The following is an 8,070-nucleotide window of genomic DNA, read 5'->3' as shown; positions in this document are numbered from 1 at the left end:
TCCTGATTATCACTACAAAAGGTTTTTTTTCTCCTGCTGATAATAGCTCACCTTAACTGATCACTCTCATTATAGTGGGTACAGCAACACCCATTTTTTCATGTTCTCTGTGTGTATATCTATCTATATATATCTTCCTACTGTATTTTCCACTGCATGCATCCGATGAAGTGGGTTTTTTAACCCATGAAAGCTTATGCTCAAATAAATTTGTTAGTCTTTAAGGTGCCACAAGTACTCCTAATTTTTTTTGCTGATACAGACTAATACGGCTACCACTCTGAAACCTGTCAATTAGAAAAGAGGAGAATCATACAATTGCTAAACTACAGGGTCAAGATGGAAAAGCAAAGGTTAGTGATGTGTTGATGCTATTAAAGCTCACTCTCAAAGCTGGCCAGCCTCATGTTAAGTCTTATTCTTACAAATTTCAAAACCTTCCCTGCATTGCGAGAATATGGAAGGCAGGCAAAGAAGAAGATTAGTGGGATTTAGTGTACTTGGCATTGGTGTTGGTGGGTCAACCAACTTAGCAGACCTGAAGAAAAGTTCTGTGTGGCTTGAAAGCTTGTCTCTCTAACATAAGTTGGTCCAATAAAATAGGGTTACCATATTTGAACATTCAAAATAGAGGACATCCACTGGAGGGAGGGTATTTGCTCGTACCCCCACCCCGGCCCTGTCCCAACTCCATCCCTTCCCCGCCCCCATTCCAACCCCTTCCCCAAAGTCCCCGCCCCAACCCTGCCCCATAGGACCCCTTCCCCAAATCCCCGCTCCGGCCCCGCCTCCTCCACTGAGCACGCCATGTTCTCCCTCTTTCCCCCTCCCTCCCAGCCATGTGAAACAGCTGTTTTGCAGCACAAGCGCTGGGAGCTAGGGGGAAAAAGCGGGCACTCTCTCGAGCGATCAACATTCACTCTCTTTCTTGAATGAGCAACATTCACTCTCTTTCTTGAATGAGCAACTCTTCTTTGGGGAAAAATAATAATGGCAAAATCCTGGATGTTTTTAGATATTTAAAAATTCAACCGGATGGCGATTTAAGAACCAAAAAGCCGGACATATCCGGGAAAATACGGACATATAGTAACCCTAAATAAAAGATATTATCTCAACCTACCTTGTCTCTCTAAGCTTAGCAGCTGGCATTTTACCAATGTTGCAATTATTGGTTTGGAAGTGCTGGTAGATATTTAAGAATCTCTCTTTTTCTTTTTTTAAACAAAAATATTACCTTTTGGTATTAGTGTTTACATCTGTCAACATTCAAAATGCCCCTTTAAAGTGACCAATTTGGAGCCAAGACCTGGGGTGGACAGTTTTTATTGTAGGTTTGAGATCTTGCTCCACTGAAGTCAATGTGAGCTTTACTATTGCCTTCAATAGGAACAGTTCCAGGCCCTTTACAAGTTGGGCAAACAAAATGATGTTTTCTCTTTTTAAAATTTTGTTTGAATGTAGCTACCTGCTTTTTCAGCTCAGTAGGAGTGTCCTGTAGCCATGGGAGAAAAGGTGACGTCTGCAAGCAATAGTCGTCTTAGGCACACTGACATTATTCCAGTCTAAAGCATGATGCACCAACCACATCCAGTAATTTGCCTGACAGGTGTAAACTGATGTTTTAACCTGTAAAAACCATCATAGCACTTGGTTTTTTTCCCCTCTCCACTTCTTGAGACATGTTGGTTTTCAACTTGTCAATAAAAATGCCAATAATGTCATACCTGTAGTAAGCCAAAAAGCCAGGGAATGGAAGGCAGATTTTCAGAGATAAAAGTGAACACTTGTTGAGAAAAGAGGTTATTTATTTATTGAAAAATAAAGTAAGACAGCAGTTTGTAGCACAAGGAATAGAGAGAAGTTTCTTACAGTTAAGAGCAGTTTTGCTATAATCACTGCAACTGACTACCTTGTCAGGTTGCATTGGTTAATCTCTGAATCATCTATGGCATGGTTTGTGCTTTTCAGTCTTTATTCTTTTCTTTTAACCTCTTCTGACTGCCCTTCACAGTAGTACTAGATGCTAAAATCTGAAAGCTAATAGTACCCACAGGTAGAGTACATATGAATATACCTGAGATTCTATCAGCAAGGAGTGGCTGGATTGATACAAGACAGCAAGACAGTTCTTGAGCATAAGCACCACTGTATATGCTTTAAGGGCCCTGCAGTCTTAAGTGAGCCAATAACTCAGATGCTGGTCTAGTCCTTGGAGAGAGGAGTCACACTCCACTCAGCCATAAGGCAATATCCCTCTCATGCACTAACAACAGAACCACACAGGGAGAAGACACTCAGGGCACAACATTCTCCCTTCAGCACATTGAAATCTTTGCTGTCTTGGGGCAACTCATGTTGTCCCTAATGGGAGAGAAAGGAATACATGTTGCAGGCAATTAAGAAAGTAATGGTGATTCAGTTGGTGACACTCTTCCCTTGAAATCAATCCAGCACTGATGGTTCAGCATAGTGTAAGGGGAGCTGTTCTTTTGGAGGCTTATCATTCAGATCAGATGCAAATAGGGCTCTTTGTCACTTGTGGTTACTAAAGAGCTCTCAACCATTTCTGTACATCTTTTGTCAAATCATTCTGACTAATAGACACATTCATAAATATTGAAGTCTGTTGCATAAGCTGAGAACAGAAGCAGAGAACTTAATCAAGTGTATTTACTGTAAATTATGTGTCCAGCTGATCGTGATTTAAGGATTTAGGCTGGGATTTCCAAAGACACCTAGGGAAGTTGGGTGCTCAAGTCCCATTGAAATTCCATAGGAGTTGGGCACCTCCCCTGGGCTACTTTGAAAACCCCCAATCTTTGGGCACAGCAATGTGGTAAGCTCTTTTGGGTTAATATTCTGAGCACTGTCAGCTCCCATTGACTTAAATGGAGTTCTTGCTCAGCACCATGCATGACTGGGCCAAAATAAGAGAATGATTTACAATACAGTATAATTCCATCATGACATAATGGCTATATTTCCGTCTGGGCCCAATCTAACAATGTACTAGTTACCTTCTGTGAAGGGCTGACTGCCCTGATCCCTCTTCAGTCCTATTTGTGGGATGTGGCCAGCACCTTACAGGTGATGTTTCTTAGTGTGAAAATGAAGATTAGAAGGGAAATAATTTCTGATGTTCTATTGAAACTCTTTCTCCCACCCCATGATTTAATAGTATCTTAATGCTTTACTTATGGATAGACATTTAGTTCCATTCTGGAGACTAGGGGTGAAATCCAGGCCCCACTGAAATCAATGGAGGTTTGAGGTTGACTCAAAGTTCTGTGAGGCCAGAATTTCCACCTAGATGTGTAAGAATTCATAGTCAGATCTGTAGGTTTCAGCTATATTTTACAATGATCACCATACAGGTCTTTAAAAATGGTATAAATCCTGCAGTATACTGGGATGGGCTCTCTACTCACATTGAATGGAATTGGAGGGTTCTCAGTTCCTCTCTGAAGGTACTTAGCAGATTCAAGCACATTGTCTAATGATACTGATGTCCACGAAACTTAGAACTTCACTTGCCCTGCCAGAAGGGAGCAGTTTACAGGGACTGAATGTTACTCAATGCAATTTGCTCTGCAGGATCAGGGAATTCCTACAGGATATACAGAATACCAGGAGAGCATAACCAATGTAAATCGGAGTTGATTTTAGTGTAACAGTCATAGAATCATGGAACATCAGGGTTGGAAGGGACCTGAGGAGGTCATCTAATCCAACCCCCTGCTCACAGTAGGACCAATCCCCAATTTTTGCCCCAGATCCCTAAATGGCCCCCTCAAGGATTGAACTCACAACCCTGGGTTTAGCAGGCCAAATGCTCAAACCACAGAGTTACCCCTCCCTCCAGGGATAGCTCAGTGGTTTGTGCATTAACCTGCTAAATCCAACAGTGTGAGTTCAATCCTTGAGGGGACCATTTAGGGATCAAAATAAGAGACCATACTTGGTTCTGCTGTGAAGGCAGGGGACTGGAATTGATGACCTTTCCAGGTCCCTTCCAGCTCTATGAGATAGGTATACCTCCATATTATATTATATAATATAACATATGATGGGGGGCAGGGATAGCTCAGTGGTTTGAGCATTGGCCTGCTAAACCTAGGGTTCTGACTTTAATCCCTGAGGGGGCCATTTTGGGATCTAGGGCAAAAATTGGGGATTGGTCCTGCTTTGAGCAGGGGGTTGGACTAGATGACCTTGAGGTCCCTTCCAATCCTGATATTCTATGTAAAAATGAATGCCAGCTACTCTTCCCTCCCACCTCCACATCCCCAGTTCTTGTGCTTTTAAACTGGAAATAAAGAACAGAAAACATTTTACTGTGAGAGGATGAATGTCATACTTGGCAATGTTTCTACTCCTGGTCCATAACAGACCAGGTGAGGTGATTTCAATACTACCAACACTTGTATGAAGTTGGCAGGGAAGTCTGCTTAGATTAGTTAATGATGTGTGCTTTGCAGTTAATGGGCCATTCCTCAATTTTGTCTGCATTTAGTGGAGGGAAGAGTAGTTACTTTGAGAAGTTCGTTTGTCATGATGGGATGAATGCTTTGTTCTGTGCCTACTACTGTACAATCATAATACCAGATGTAAATGTATAAATATTGAGTCTTAAAAATTAATTCTTCATGCTTCTTTACAGAGCCGCCATATTAATAAAAGTCAGTCATGCTGTTTTAATGTTCTTTCATAATATTCTCTTCCTACAAGTTGCTGATCTGCACCGTCTATTAATACAAGTCTCAAATAATTTTGAGAAGTAATCCATGAGGCTTACCTCTCTTATCTGTGGTAACTTTTAAAACTAACAAAATTCCTATGACTGATTCTGCATTATGACTGAATTGCAGTTACTTCCTTAGTACAAATGGCATTGACTTAAAATGCAGTTCTATTTCTCACATGACTCACTCTTAGTCACTGAAGTATGCTGGCATCTTTACTAAGTGGGGATTATCCCTTTGGCAAGTGTCTATAATTATGTCATCTATGTTTTACTCACAGGTGTTGAGAGAAAATACAGATTCTTCAAATCCTTTCCCCCTTCAAAATCCTCTTGCTACAGGTTTTTATAGCAGTGGCTCTCAACCTTTCCAGACTACTATACCCTTTTCAGGAGCCTGATTTGTCTTGCATACTCCAAAGTTCCACCTCACTTAAAAACTACTTGCTTGCAAAAATCAGACATAAAAATACAAAAGTGTCACAGTATGCTATTACTGAAAATTTGCTTACTTTCTTATTTTTACCATATAATTATAAATCAATTGGAATATTAATATTGTACTTATATTTCAGTGTATGGTATATAGAGCAGTATAAACAAGTCATTGTCTGCAGTGGTTTGAGCACTGGCCTGCTAAACCCAGGGTTGTGAGTTCAATCCTTGAGGGGGCCATTTAGGGATCTGGGGCAAAAATTGGGGACTGGTCCTGCTTTGAGCAGGGGGGTGGACTAGATGACCTCCTGAGGTCCCTTCCAACCCTGATATTCTATGATTCTGTATGAAATTTTAGTTTGTACTGATTTTGCTAGTGCTTTTTATATAGCCTGTTGAAAAACTAGGCAAATATCTAGATGAGTTAATGTACCTCCTGGGTACCTCCAGGGGTATATACACCCCTGGTTGAGAACCACTATTCTATATGGTATTCAGATTTCTTTCCACTAGAAGTACTTTTGATTAAGGAGGAAAAATGTTGACTGCCTTACTAGCAGATGTAGTGCATGGCCTAATCAAATGGGGACCCAATCAGGGATTAGAGCCTCTATTTACTATGGCGATACGAATAATACAATACATTCACAATGAAATTGCTTCCTGTTCAGATGACCCACACAAAATTCTGTGCCCCACTTAAGCCTTTAACACAAAACTAAAGTGACACTCAGTGTCCTCTGTAGGACCCTCTGCACTGGAGCAAATTTCACCCTAAAACATGTTGAGCTATGATACATGCAACTATAAACCAAAAAATGGAGCCAGCAGACAAAAATTCTAGCAACTAGATCAAGACTTTTAACACCTAGAGTTTAGGGAAGCTGGAAAATTGTGGGGAAAGAGATTGTTCTTAGTCGAGTGAAAAACTTCAAAAAATAAATGGAGACCAACAAAATGTTGACATTTGAGTCAAAATGGCCTCAACTACTTCTCCTATTCTTACATAAATAGAATGTTACAAAGCTATTTTCATCACAGCTATGAAAAAATCAAACATTACTGCCTTGATAACAGTAATCAATTTGTAGTATGACATGAACTAGTGCAAAATAGTTTATGAAAGAGAACAAATAAACAGAAAGCTTTATAAAAATAGGGCCACAACTTTCCAATCCTTAGGCAAAACTGAGAGCACCTCACTGCATCATAGTAACGTGTGCACATATGCACATACATGCTTTGGGGCTCTGTCTGTATGGTATGTTGTCTTATTGGGATAGACTCACTCTAGGTCCCATATCTAAAACCCTAAATCAGAATTGTTCGTGTGGCCAGATAACCTATAGATACAAAGATTTATCTTCAAAGCACCATATTCATTTATAGAGATCCTCTTTCCATCACCGTGTTCTGGTTACAAATATAAAGTCAATAATATATCATCAGTTACCACATCACGGCATTTATACTGCCATTATCTCCTATTTTATATGTTAAGAAATAACAGCAGAATTTCAGATGCCCCAGCATAGTAACTGTTGGTAAAAGAAATTGGAAATTTGTTTTGTGTTAATTTTTCTGGCGCTACTTCTTGGAATTTTTTCTAACTATTCGAATCTATTGAAAAGAGAAAGTAGACCACTGACTGGAGCGGGAGAGTAAGAAACAGGACTGGGATTCAGAAAATCAGGTTTTGATTCTTGAAACTGCTACAGTCTTCTGTGACCTGGGCAAGTAGCTTTGCTTCACAGCAAGAGTGATGTGGGGCTAAATCTATTAAGTTTGTGAAGTGTTCAGATACTATAATGGTCAGCACCAGAGAAGACATTGTAAATAAAATAATTATTTGGCCTGGAAGATGGAATATAGAAAAGGAGAAGCAATTGGGGGGGGGAAGAAGATGAGAAAGTAAGGAAAGAGGACAGACTTGTTTGAGTTAGAGACACTGGCCTTTTAATCTCTCTGTTTCTTTGCACTCTCCTGATGGTGCATAAGACTAGAGGGTAGGATTTTCGAAAGCACTAGAAGTTCTTAGGTGCTCAATGCCCATTGACGTTCTATGTGAGCTGGGTGCCTAACTCTCTTAGGCGCTTTTGAAAAATCCCACCTGGAAGGTATTGCTCCTGTCTATCTATAACCCTATAGTGTGCTCCCATTTGTATGTGTAATTTCTGTTAAAAAACAGACTTTATATAATTAACTGAAGTCAATATGTCCTCCTTAAAATATACTTTGTGCTTCCTTAAATTCATAAATACTTTTGTTTGAATGTGCTGTTAACATGCCTTCCCTTTAGGATAGGCAAGCACTATGTATTCATTAGTTATTGAAACATATTTAAGTATTTTCTACTGCACATTATAAAATACTTGAGAATAAGTTAAGGGTTAAAATATTTGGTACTAACATCTGTCAAAGCTCTTACGTGTCTTATTATTCTTTGTATTATAACTTCTTGGGCAGTTAAGGTTTTAGGACTGTTGTTACTGAATAATATCTTTCATATTAACTTTAACAAAGAGCTATTGCTTAATAACTGTTATAAAAGCATGCAAGCTCATTGACTCTCATGCTGTTTATAACAACTACACAGGTTACAACTGATAGTCCTAATCATTTGAAGGATGTTAATACACCTATAAATAAATGTATATGACCTGAAGAGTTGAGCACGTCCTTCTGCCTTCTAGATGTAATAAGGGAAAGGCTCAGTCTTCCCTATCACTTATATTTTGAGAGGCTTCTCTTCTTCTCCTCCTTGCCCACTGACCCTTTAAAACACATTTATTTCAAATAAAAGGATTTCTTGATTGAGATTTAGTCTTCTTTCCTCCACTTGCTGAGCTGTTTATGTTGCTAATAGTTAGGTCATAAACTGTTGCAGGGGG

Source organism: Lepidochelys olivacea (genome assembly GCF_965140295.1).
Source record: "Lepidochelys olivacea isolate rLepOli2 genome assembly, chromosome: 4".
In the NCBI taxonomy this organism is placed as follows: Eukaryota; Metazoa; Chordata; order Testudines; family Cheloniidae; genus Lepidochelys; species Lepidochelys olivacea.
This window is presented reverse-complemented; position numbering follows the sequence as displayed.